At 34.4% G+C, this 14617-nt stretch overlaps 1 pseudogene; it reads right to left on the bottom strand.

The window, feature by feature from the left end:
- Positions 1-3679: 3679 nt before the first annotated feature.
- Positions 3680-14101, bottom strand: LOC133792375 (uncharacterized; annotated as a pseudogene).
- Between the last annotated feature and the right edge of the window lie 516 nt (positions 14102-14617).

The raw sequence follows: 14617 nt of genomic DNA, 5'->3' as shown, positions 1-14617 counted from the left end.
GAAACATAAAATGTGTCTTTTTCCATTAGAGTGGCTTAAATATTTATAACATTTGGAAATTCTATAATTATGTCATTTAAACCTTGATTTGGGATCCCATGTACCAAACATTTATTTTAATGAAAATTGTTCGTTTATAACCAAAATCTTTTAAACCTAATCTGTTTGTGTCATTAGATTCACATTTTTATTTAAATGACTTGATTTGCAAGTCTTGCACTATTTCAAACACACAATGTAACGGTCTTGGTTATCCAGGGTGTTACAGAGTCGATTTGAGCGTGTGAGGTGTTTGAGTGTTTTGTTTCCTTAGGGCTTAAACGACTTAAGCTAATCCCAAGGCTTGGGGTACCAAAAATGTCCCAGAGGGAAAAATGGTCAAAATCCCCAGTATTCCTTCTAAACTCACTAACTCCAAATATATCCTGAATTATTCATTCCCATTACCCGATAACCCGATTTAATGCTAAATACCTAAAATACCTCTTGACTCGCCCTGAGTTGGGTATTGGGTCCCGTTGTGACTTTCCTGCTAACTTGCTCCCTAGGATCGTCTCGTGCCGAGTAACCCAAATAAACCCCCATAATAATGTGGTATTTTATATATATAACATATATGCACACATATACAATTATGCACATAACAAGCCAAATTACGAAAGTTGTCATTCTAATAAGAAATGGGCCCACATGCATATTTAATACTCTTAACATGCATAACTAATTATATTATCATATAACTCACATAATCACAATCAAATATATCAAATAAACATATAACTCCATATATTTCCATCCTGGCCCCCTAATCAAGGCCCTAAGCCTTATTAGGTAATTTTGGGACGTTACAATTATCCCCTCCTTACAGAAATTTCGTCCTCGAAATTTTACCTGAACAGCTTAGGATATTGAGTCTACATATCTGCCTCCAGCTCCCAGGTCGCTTCCTCGATCTTGATGTTCCTCCATAATACCTTAACTAAAGGTACAGTCTTGTTCCTCAAGACTTTGTCCTTCCTGTCTAAAATGTGAACCAGTTGCTCCTCATATGACAAGTCTGCCTCCTCAGCATGGAAATAAGGGGTAGTATGAGATTCTTCCAGAATCTCCCGTCTGATCCTGGTGTCCATCAAAACGCAGATTCGATCCTTGTATCTCAACAAGCCCATGCTTGATATCGTATAGTCCTTAGCTACTCCAGCTAGGATGTTCCCTCAAATCTGCCCCAACTGTGGATCATCTAATTGCTTCTCCTTAATCCTCTCCATAAGAGTAGACTGAAGGGTGATGTTGGTTAGTTGGCCCACCACTAACTCAATTCCTGCTCTAGCCATATCATCAGTCAATTCCCTTGATATCTGTCTGGCACTATATAACTGTCCCAGGCCTTTCCGGCTTAAGGCATCTGCTACCATGTTGGCCTTCCCAGGGTGATAGAGGATCTCACAATCATAATCCTTGACTAGCTCTAACCAATGTCTTTGCCTCATGTTCAGATCGTTCTGGGTGAAGAATTATTTTAAACTCTTGCGATCACTGTATATCTCACACTTCTCACCATACAAGTAGTGCCACCACACCTTCATTGCAAAAACCAATGCTGCAAGTGCTAAGTCATGTGTGGGGTATCTATGCTCATACTCTTTCAACTGGCGTGATGCGTAGGAAATCACTTTCCCTATCTGCATAAGAACACAACCCAGACTCTGCCTCAAGGCATCACAATAAACTACAAACTTGTCTCGATCTGTAGGAAGGCTCAAAATCAGAGCAGTGATTAAACTCTTCTTGAGCTTCTGGAAGTTGTCTTCACATTTGTCTAACCATATGAACTTCTGATTCTTGCGTGTTAACTCTGTCAGTGATGACATAATCTTGGAAAACCCCTCCACAAAGCGTCTGTAATACCCTACCAATAGCAAGAAACTCCTGATCTCTGAAGCGTTCTTCGGTCTTGGCCAATCTCTAACTGCCTCAATCTTCGCTGGATCAACCTTAATTCCATCCTTACTAACTATGTGACCTAAGAAAGTCACTTGTGGCAACCAGATCTTGCATTTCTTGAATTTCGTATACAACCTGTGTTCTCTCAACCTTTGTAGTACCAATCTGAGGTGTTGCTCATGTTCTGTCTCTGACTGAGAGTATACCAATATATCGTCAATAAAGATGATCACAAACCGGTCCAGGTAATCTTTGAACACCCTCTTCATCAGATCCATAAATGTTGCTGGGGCATTAGTCAATCCAAATAACATCACCAAAAACTCATAATGCCCGTACCTGGTGCGAAAAGCTGTCTTCGGTATATCCTCCTCATTGATCCTCAGCTAGTGATAACCAGATTGAAGATCTATCTTGGAGAATACCGTCCTACCCTGCAACTGATCAAATAAATCATCAATCCTTGGCAGTGGATATCTGTTCTTGATAGTCAATTTGTTCAGTTCTCTGTAATCGATACACATCCTTAGAGAACCGTCCTTTTTCTTCACAAAGAGAACTGGTGCACCCCATGGTGAGAAACTGGGCCTGATAAAACCCAAGCCTAGTAACTCCTATAGTTGAACCTTTAGTTCCTTCAGCTCAACTGGAGCCATCCTATAAGGTGCCCTAGACACTATCTCTATCCCTGGCGCCAATTCAATCACAAACTCAATCTCCCTATGTGGAGGCAATCTTGACAAGTCCTCTAGAAACATGTCCAGAAACTCACAGACTAATCGGATCTGTTTTGGTCCCACTGGCACGACCTGAGTGGTATCCACCACACTAGCAAAGAATCCTATGCATCCTCCCTGCAATAGGTCTCTAGCTCTACGTACAGATATCATAGATATACGGGGTCTGTGCACAGTGCCAACGAATACAAAGGGGTCCTCACCCTCAGGCTCAAAGGTTACCATCTTCTTCTTGCAATCTATCGTAGCCCCATACTTCTCTAGCCAATCCATACCCAAAATTATATCAAAATCAGTCATTACCAATTCTACCAAATCAACTAATAATTCACTGCCATCCACTGTAACTTGTAGTGACCTAACCCTTCTCCTAGAAACCACTAACTCCCCAGTAGGCAGCATAGTAACAAACCCCACAGGATAGAAGTCACATGGTCTACACAATCCATCTATAATCCTACTAGCAACAAAAGAGTGTGTAGCACCCACTACAAGAAAAAACAGTATTCATAACACTTAAAAACTGCTAACCGGGAGTATTGATAACGCTTCTGAAAACGCTAACATAGCCCTTGTTATTAAAAGTCATGTCTTTTCTATAACAGTATTCGAATGTTATGTTCAATGTTATCTTAAACAATTCAATAACACATTTTTAGTTGCTATAATATTCAAATAATAACATTTAGTTAGAGTATTTGGTTATAAATTTGAAGTTTAATCTTATACTTTATGCATAACACTTTCCAACTGTTATGAAAATTGTTATATTTGATCATTTTATAACGTTTTTAGTTCATTCTATTATATAAATCATAAATTTTTTTCCCAATTATAATATATTATACAAAACAACTATAATTATTTTAAATTCTCCCAGTAATAACATTTTGTTATTTTGTAGTATGCATTTTTAATTGTTGTAAAAAGTTTTTATTATTGTATTTTGATTAAAAAAATCACAATTGATCACAAGTGTAATACTAAATAGATCAAAAAATCTAAAACATTCAATATATATGATAAACCATGAGTATTTTTACATTTGAAGACTAACTACTTCAAACCATGACACTATTCACTTCAAAAGTTCTTAGTTCTAACTTGAGTTTGAAAGCATACATAATAAAATTCTAGTCTTGCACATCTTTTGCTTCAAAAGTAAAAAACAGAAACATAACAAGATACACAAAAAGTAAACCATGAAGCTTGCTCCACCCTCCAATTCATCACCCATTCCATTTTGCACTTGTCTTTGTTGTGAGGTTGATTTGCTTAGCTACACAAAAGTTTAAATAATTAATGCTTAAACTTAGAGTTAATAGTAAACTAAAAGAGTACAAAAAGAAAGAAAGTTAATAACCTCATTGCGACTTTATTAGCTGGCCATGCAATTACACTAACTGCAACACATAGGCATGAAATGAAAGATTGAAGATTTATTCTTGGTAAAATACTCATTAGAAAAGTTAGCTCAAACACTTTATGATTATGAAATGAAAATGCAAATGATACACCAACCAAACATATAAATATATGTATATACAATACAACAACTAATTTATAAAGAAAACCCAATAGCATAGACACAAGAACTAGAATAAGATCAAATATAAAGTTCCAAATAACAAGAGAAATGAATTTGCCATTTTTATTGTAGATTTCACTACTGGACAGTTAAAGGTTTCTCAAAATCCTGCAGACCTAGTTTCCATAAGCTAATCAACTAAATTAAAATGTCACAATAGAGTGAAGGTATTGTTCTTTGAGATTATTGTGGTGGTCATCTTTTTCATATTTCCACACTTACTACAAGGACAACAAATATAGTTTGGATCTTTGGCATGATCCAAACTGAATTTAAGAAACTCATCAACCAATTTTATATATTCCACTGACAACCTATTGGCTGACATCCATTCCTTTTCCATATTTTGCCTATTTGTTTTAATAAAAGATACAAATTATGAAAATAGGATAAACATATAAAACAAAACTAAGTATAAAAAATCTACTAAAAATTGGATAGCATATTCCCTAATTTACTAGCCTAGCCAACCACAATCAACACCAACAATTCAAACAAATCAAACAACACACAGGTTTTCATCCATATATCACCGCAGCAAACATAATTCTCAGAACCTACTTTACTAAGACATGCAAGTTTTCAACCTTCAGTTATCACCGCAGAACACAGAATTCCCAGAACCTACTTCACTACGGATGAATATCTAAGATATTCAAACTCCACTAAATTTATACAAATTCTATTCAAAATTATAAAAGATTGAAAATTAAAAAAAGTCAAATACAACATACCTCTTGCAATTAGCTACCAATCTAATGCTTTACGAGAATCACTAAAGCATTTATAAATCATAAACATATTATAAAGATTATCACTCAAAAATCTTCCTGAAACAAAATATAAATTTAAAGCAACTGGAACCTAACCAAAAAAAACTGTGGAACATAGTAACCCCTTGAGCCAATTTTGTCTCCTCCAGTTTCCAGCTTAGCTCCACTTTCTTTTCCAGGTCTTATGTAACTTAGGACCTTGTTAAATTTTTCTGGGTCAATCTGAGACATTAATAGAGCATTAATCAATAACAAAACATACAACTAGCTGATTAATGGAAAACCTTAAAAGTGGTCTGTGACAATTGAACATTCTTTTTTAGTCCAAAAATCAAAATGCAACCTGGGCTTCCTATAGTGTTCAAATGAGTAGTGACATAGAGCTAAAAGCTAGTGAAAAACCAGATAATCTCATAAAGATTGCTATAAAACAGAACGGCTACTGATTTACTTGTGGGCCTTGTTCAATGCCTGCCTTGAATGGATCGCCAACAACACGTTTCATTGCACGTGCCTTCACTTTTTCAACAAACTCACCATACACACGCTCATGGACACAAGTTCTTGAACCAGCACAACAACATTATCCCTGCAAAAGGGAAGGGATATCACTAATAAATAGAAATAACATGTGATAATAAAAAAATAAACTAGAAGCTTTGTTTGTGATTTTATTTTATTTCTTTTGTTGGTAACAATTGGTGTAACTTTCGTACTTACTATCTATGGGATGGAATAAAGGGAGCACAACATGATGAGATATCAATTCCAACTACCTCCATGGCATGACAATTGTGCAAAAAAAAAAAAAAAAAAACTCAAAGGAAAAAAATTGCAATACCTTCATCATGTTATATAGATTATAATATGAGACAAGTTGAGATCCCATGGCAATCACTTTCACAAGGCAATGAATGGATGCTATACTATAATTTTTACAGACTTATAATGAAATATCAAAGCATAAAGTTGCAAGTGGAAATAGTAATTATATGAAAACATAAAGAATTACTAGGAAAAAGATATATCAAAGCATAAATATGACCACATCAATGAAGAAAACCTCAAATGAAGAGCCCAATATCATGATAAACTCTCAAGTCATGACTAATAGAATATGTACTATCCTAAGGAAATAAAAAAAAGAAAATACCCAAACTAGAAAAATATGTAAGTTAATCAGAAGAAAAAAAAAACTCGTTATTAAACACAAAAGATGGGAGGCATTAACACCAAAAAAAAAATGACAAGAAAATCTCAAAATACAGACACAAATACACCTTTAAAACTATTTCTAAATCATGCATACTTATGGTTACTTCAAGGACATTTCAATTCTGTTCACACTACGATTGGGCATTCTTATGGTCTTTAGTAGAAATATCACCCAAAAAATTTCTTGTAGTAAATTAATCAAGTAGTTTCAAGGCAAATGAATGAAACATACCCATAAACAAAGCAAGTTATAGAAAAAATTATGGACTGTCCAATACTCGAAAATATAACTTATCTTTCCAAAAAGGTCCTGCCCTAGGAATAAAACAAAAATATTTCAAACTTAATAAAAGACAATGTTTTTTGTGGTAGTTCTAAAACACAGAATGAAAACAGAAAGATAAAAACCTTGGGGTCGAGAAACTAAATATAATGATAATGGAAAAATAAAACAAACAATTCTTCTCACCAAATCATTTATTTTTAAGAGGCATTAGCAAGTAGGAAACAAAATTAAAACTTTAACATGTTATAGCAAAAAAAGAATAACAAATTACCAAAGAGAGATCAAAATTACAAATTTGTGATTCCATTCCAATGTAAATTCAAATAAACCAAGCATGCCGATTGTAGGAATCAAAATTTCATTGGAATGGGCTGCTAAAGTTCTTTGTGGTAAAGAAGTCGAAACCATAAACCATGTGTTACTCTTTTACAATTTTGCAAGCTGCCTTTGGGTCTCTAACCACTGGAACATTGTGCCAAGAACTGAAGCAAGTCTGAATTACAGTAAATGGCTGGACTTTATTTAGGGATTGAACATGGTTAATTAACCAAAGAGAACAAGCACTTAATTAAACTTTAAAGTATGATTTTTAAAAAATTTCATGAACAAATTAGATATAGGTCAAAATTCATAAACTAATTTGTAGACATATCAGAGAACTCTTATAGCAAAAAATAAATACCTCACCAACATCCATTGCTTCATCTGTTAATGTAGCCACTGTAAAGACAACTCCTAACAAACGCTCAACAACTAGAGTTATAGCACGAGCTTCACTAGCAACTAAGACTGCAGTATTGGACGCATCATTATCAAGGCTCCACTCAATTCCTGCAAAGGGCACATGGTCATTGTTTTTGAAAAATTAAGAATACAATAGACGATTCCCCTATAATTCTAGGAGTACATCTTAAATTAGTTACAAACACAACTACGACAATTACTTACATCACCTTCACTTGATCCAATATAATATATATGTGCCAAAAGAAATTCTGCATCCAACCAACTTTGCAATGTTCCTATTTGGAGCTGGACTCATAAGAGTAGACTTAGTAAGTAAAAGATTTCATAAATTTCTAGCAGTAAAATATGATGACAAGTATTATCATGCTCCATTCAACTAAACATTTTACAGTCTGGCTCATTTTCCTAATGCTTTCTCCATGACCATACCAAAATTCAAGATGTAACAGAGTCATCTTTACACAAATCATTATAACTGGAAATTGATTTTGTTGACATCCAATTCTATTATACAATCCCTTTGACTGGTTCACCCCCCAAAACAATTGGGACTTTATCATACACCATAAGATGGTTGTATAATTATCATACATCAAATAGCTAGCATGGTTTTCTAAGATGTTCTTAACATAAGCAACATGAGCACTCTGTTCTTTGAATGAGGTGCTGCTCCAAAGAAAAGTTTCAGTATTAATATCATTTATTAAAAAAGCTGCCAGATCTGAGACAGCAAAAATTAAGGGAAATGTACATCAACCTTTTATCCATGGACTGCTTCCTGTAACTGGAACGAAATAAGAAATAACCCAAGAACCTTGGAGATAGACTATCAGAATCTATTGACACAGGTTCTAACTCCCTTCCTGATCTCATCAAAAGCCTACCTAGGAACCAAAAAAGGAACAATCTTCCTGTTAAATTATTCTTGTATCTAAAAGAACCTTGTTTGTGTTTATAACAACTAATATTTGCTTTAAAAAAATACCAGCTCTCCTGCAAGTTCGTATAAAGATTCATCGAGTGTTGCCTGCATCATGTGACCAATTCTTCTTAGAGACATCATTCGAAGAAAACAATATCCAAAAACAAATAGACTATTTTTAAAACGAAACCTATGCAAGTACCTGCAATAAGCGTAAAGCACAGTACTGGCTGACTGTAGGACCTTCAAGTTTAGCAATCACCTAAGATATCCAAAAACAAAATATATTCACCAACTTGCATAATCCTCCCCAATCAGCTATTTTAAGCTGCATTTGCAGCTGGAACTTTTTCATATCCAAAAGTAAAGTTTTTATGAAAATTTAATGATGCAGAAAGTGGATGTGATTATAAACCTTGTAAAAATAGCCAAATAGAAAACTTTTCAGAAATTATGCTTCTCATATATGTAATGATTATAGAACATTATCAATTTAGATTTTTATGCTTTGGTCAACAAAAATTCACTCAACTAACAAATAAAATATACAACTTATATGGAACTAGGCAATTTTTTTTACAAAGAATTAAAATTACATACCAATGGCCTAGCCACAAGACAAATTACAAAACTAGAAATAAATTAAATGACAATTAAATATAATTAACTGCACTTCCAGTTTAGTCTAGTGTGGAAGACATTAGAAGTTACCGAACTGCTTCACTTCTCTAACAGAAGTTATAGCTAATTTTGAGAAAAAAATTATTCTTACCTGTATGTAACAAGCTCCAGTCCGGTACCATCTACGTTGGAAGCATTCCTCAAATAACCTGAAAAGTAGAATTACAAAAATTAATATTTTACAATAAGAAAAATACAGCAATAAGATACCAACAAAGCATTCAACAATAAATTGGACCTCAAGTTTTTGGAGGATATTATGTTATCAATACTATGATCGACTACATTTTGCAAAAGTTTGTTCCCTGTCACTTCCAGACAATGCAATGTGTACTAATTCCGACTCACAATATGATAGCTACCCTTTTAATTTCCTTATAATTTATTTATTACTTATAAAGAAAACAATGTTAAAAATTGTAGAATAATAAAAGCACATGACTTAAGATATATCTTCAAATCCAGCATTCGTACCCCATTTCTCACAAATAACATACTTTTTCTTTTTTACTTTTAAGTAATTTAATAGAAGCATAAGTTCTGAGAACATATTTAAGTATTGTTCAAATATGCCTTTAAGCCATAAAAACACACACACAATAGTACATATAAAGAGAAATTAAAGAAATACTCAGTTGATCTTCCAACAACCGAGAACAAATCTGCCCAATGTCTGCCATCAGTTTTTCGGGCAACACTCACTACTACATCAAGATACTCCAGAAAATTTCTGATTAATTCACATGTCTTATCTAGGAGAGAGAAAGTTTTGGAATTAGGAACGACTATCTGATTCTTGTTCACACTTTGCATGCACGTAAATTACACATGAACAAATACATGAAATTCTAGTGTGATCACACATAGGTAGCATGAATAGTCTTGACAAGTAAATAATTAACGAAGGGCACCAGGAAGTAAATTCCAGATTTCATTCCACAAAAATACCTAGTTAACAAACTAGACATGTTTTGCAGCCAAATTAATTTTCATCAAATATTAATTGATTCTCATACATTTTAACTATTTTTACTAACTGCGGAAATATCACCTGCACATCTAACAATACCTTAAAACCTGCTCCTTGGAACACTTCATACCTTAACTAGGGTTAAAAGAGGCCTAACAAATAGAAGAGGTTCTAGACTTCAACTATGAAACATGACATAGCAGCACTGACAAAGATAGAGAATTAGGGTAACCAAGTTAGCAAAAAGACCCAGTAATGTTTTGCTTAATGAAACTACTATAAACATGACTCCATTTAGATAATGGCCAAAAAAAGAACCATTGTACTTTTGAGGTAATTTTATTCTCATTGAATGTACCTGGATATTTCTGCATCAAACACCCTAAAGAGAAGCCACTCCAAACAGTGAGAAAAATGAGGCTTCTCTGCTGATAACTGAGCCAGCCTCAAACCTTCTTCGCATTTGTCCCTCTGAATACAAAATCAGAATTAAGTACAATATCTTCAACAAAGATCGGGAATAACAACAAACAAAATTAAAAAGCTGCAAAGCCAACAGAATATAATTTTGGTAAGCAGAGGCAATTCATAGACACTTATGCAATTACGCCCCAAACCAAACACATATGCTTGAACCTAATCTAACAAAGGGCTTCAAGTCATATTCCAACCTTTTGGGCTAGTAATTAAGCGCACGAGCTGGCATCTTCTTTTCAAATTTCAATAGAAGGTAGACAATATTATTTACAGTACAAGAGAATTCCATAATTGGATAGTAAAAGAAACATTGGACCTTCACTTTCATATAAAGGAAAGAGAAAATAGTACCTGAAGAAGATGCCTTAAAAGGCAATGCAATATGGTTTGAGCTTGAGGAGTTGGCTCAAAACACGGAAACTCTGTACAAGCTGAAAATGACATTCTCTGGGAAACACCAACAACAATACCGGCATTTGGAAGAAGCCCCAAAGGATATACCTCACGATCAAATTCCAGCTTCGGATCCAACTAAAGAATAATGTTGAGTCACTTCACAAATTGGAATACATAGACAAAACTATAATTCTTGCCCAAATTACTTCAGCAGACACTCAATTTGAAAAAAGTAAAAATAATTTCATTAATTACAAAACCTTATTATGTTTCTTTTTAAAAAGAAAAATGATTTTCCATTAAAAAATAAAATAAAATAAAAACTTGAATGAATACGGAAACCAGCAATTTAATAGCTAGTGACCTCACCTTGAAAGGAACTAAAATTGCACACTAAGGGAAGGGGGAAATTGAAAAATAAAGAAAAAAATGCTAACAATGAAGATAAGCTTTTATTATATGCAAAACCAGCGGCTTCTAGCACCAAAGAATACGTACATGTAAGAAATCCTCCTGCTTAAAAGGGTCAGCACCCAAAGAAGGATACCAAACCTGTAAAAATAAACTTCCAACCAGAATAAATATCAGACAAGTAAAAGAAACAGAATTAAAGCAAAAACTCATTAAGCAAACAAGATCTTGCAAAATATCAGAGATAAGATATTGAACTTTATGACTCATTACCTGCATCCCTCTATGTCCATAATCAAACCAAGATACTTCCTCAATTAAATTTGTTTTGTCCTCTGATCGACTGCAAGTAACCCAAAATAATTCAACAGAATTAGTTAGTTCCCTTTCACGCCCATCATCCAAATCAAGAAGAGAAAGCTCTCCATTTACTCTCAATATCAAACACCTAAAATGCAAATGTTCGTTATAACTATGTATATAGCTATTTGCAGACAATTCAATATCATTTAGACCAGCAATACCTAGCAGGCTCTATTGCCAGATAATCAGAATTAGAGCTAACATGATTATTTGAAATACAATCTCTTGGAAACTGATCAGGGATGAAGCGCATTGATGCTGGATGGCTCTTTGCAGTCATTATCGAAAGTTCTCGTACTGTAGAAAGTTGTTTGTCATTTTATCACTTAAAAATGTATGAAGAATGTAATCTTTACAAAATCATTCACATACAGAATGGAAGTTAAATAAAAAGCATTCGTCTATCATCAAATAGGTATTAATTTGAAGGGAATTTTAAAAGTGAGCAACTGAAAAGCATTCTTTACCTGTAAATCTGGAGTAGTAGATGGTGTCAATTCACCAACTAATTTTACATGGAATATATGGACATCAAATGGATGATAAGTGACTAGTATATACTCTTGGTAGACATCCATCACCATTGGTTTGGCAAGCAATGATTTTCAACAAAGCAAGGAGCTCTGATCAAGATGATATCTAGGGTAAAAAAGCAATTCATACCTGTAATCATAACAACAGTAAAAACAATTTAGTTGAGCAAGATTAACCTCCCACCCAAAAGAACAAAAGAAACAGCTCCACATCACAAACAAAATTAATATAATGAAATTTAATATGAATAGCTATCTCACGTATTAGAGGAGTCAATGTAATTGCAGACAACGACAATCTTCCCCATCCATAACAAACCTTGACACTAAATCCTTTGTTCCTGCGTAACATCGCCAAATACTCGCCACTTCCTTAAACAGATATCATATATGATTAACCCATGCAAACCAGCAACAGCTAAATACATTCCATCTTGGCTAGCCGCCACATGTTGAACTGGCCAATTTTGAGAGATATATGATACCTGAACAAAGGCAAAACTATGTTAGAGACATCCATTTATTAAAAAATAAATAAAAATAAAAAGGGTAATGTATCAAATTTGTGTATAGAAGGCATAACTGGAAGGTTAAGATGTAGGATTTTAAGCTCATCAGTATCTTCTGACTGCACAACAAGCAATCGATCATCACCATAAATCACTTGACGGAAAAACGTCGAGCCAGAAACTCCTCTATTGAGGCAACATTTACCGAAAGAAAATGCAACAATTCTCTCTGTAGATTGTTCCTCGATGGTATAAAGCCTATATCCATATTCATCCCACTGCATCATTGATGTGCCACTTATTAATGGTTCATATTTACACTTCCGATTAGCTTTACCACCGGAGAGGATACCGAACTTAAACCTACAAATAAAGTTTTATTTGAACCAGAAGATTGTACCCATTAATTTTTTTTCTATAAGAAGATGATAAGATAAACAATTTTTCTAAAAAAACAAAAGTTTTATTATAAATAAAGAGATGAAAAAGAAAAAAAATGAAAACTTTAGAACTAAACACCAGTAGTCTGAGTTTTTCTAGCTAGGACTAACCAAAAATCTTATAAAATATATACATAAACATATCTTACTTGTACACTTGAAACAACTCTAGCCAGAGCCTTAACCATGCCCTCAACAATATTGGTGTTCTTGGGATGCCTATATAGCAGATACCGTAAATTAAGCCACTCAGACTTAATACAGCTACATAGGAAAATAACCTAAAATAAAAAAAGAAGATTGGTACAAATGATCTTACATATCAAAATTATGGAAGAGAATCCGCAAAGTTCGTGCCTCCAAACAAAAACCTTGTCAAAGTTCCACCTTTGTAATTATGCAAACAACTTTACAAGGCTCTACCATAATCTTCTATGTCACACATACTACATAAATAAGGAGTATGTTTCCACTTCTAGAATTACCCTCAGGACTTCAAGAACAAGAATGTGATGCCATAAAGGCAAATCAAGAAAAGTTGCCTTCAACAACATATTGAGAAAAACCTGCATTTGGGAAACCATGGAGAAGAGAGAGACAGAGAGAGAGAGAGAGAGAACAGACAAAACAACACAAATTTTAGTTACTGGTTTGGGTAAACTAAAGGCAATTTCATAAACGAAGAGGAAATAAAAAGAGGAAATTAGATTTTTGAAAGTTCAAGATCCCAGAATCAGCTGTAACAACACAAAGTGGAGATGCTCCTTTCACCTCATAAGAAATTATATTTATGTGTAAAATTAGAGAGGGTATGAACCCATGTGGTAAAATAATCTAAAACACACCTCACATTCTGTGATAAGGGATGAATTGTAAAGCCTGATAATATGAGCAACTGACTGCAAAACCAAACGTCTGTAAGAAGGCTCTCCTGCTTCTCCCTCAGGCTGATTGAACATTGAAAAAACTTAGGAGAGCAATAATGAACCATGAAAACTGTCCCCAACAAAGCCCAAAAAAAAGCTCATGGTGGACAAAAGATTTATGGAAAACACACATTTCAGGAACAAAACAACAATTACCTCAGCATCGAGACGGAGTGAAGTCATTAAAAGCGAACATATCTGGTGACGCAAAACCTGTTGAATTTCAATGTGATTTTTCAGTCTGAACAGTTTCACAAGCAAGTCTAAAGCCTAACATGCGGTGAGTGGATTGCTCAGTCTAGAGCTGCCAGGGTTTCCAAGACCTGCCATTTTTTAGTGTAAAGAATTAAGACAAGAATTCCAGGTTTTTAGACAGATATAAAAAAATACCTCACATAGACAAGAATTTAATTGCGTGAGGGAGAAGGAGGGGATAGAGCAGGAGCAGCAAGACTCGCGTGAGGGAGAAGGGGGAGATTGAGCAGCAAGAATCGCGTGAGGGAGAAGGAGCAGCAGGACTCGTACAGGTCGTGGTGATCCAGTGGCTCAACGGAATGGATTGGAGACTTAGTGTGAGAGAGAGTGAGAGAAGGAAAGATAGTCGATGGAGTGAGTCTAAAAGAGAGGGGCAGAGGAGGCAAATGGGTTAGACAAAATTTTCATTAGGCGCCTTGTTTCTATTTCATTTGGCGCCTAAAT

This window comes from Humulus lupulus, chromosome 7 (assembly GCF_963169125.1).
Source record: "Humulus lupulus chromosome 7, drHumLupu1.1, whole genome shotgun sequence".
In the NCBI taxonomy this organism is placed as follows: Eukaryota; Viridiplantae; Streptophyta; class Magnoliopsida; order Rosales; family Cannabaceae; genus Humulus; species Humulus lupulus.
The sequence above is the reverse complement of the archived record's forward strand: the minus strand, read 5'-3'. Positions and strand labels throughout refer to the sequence as shown.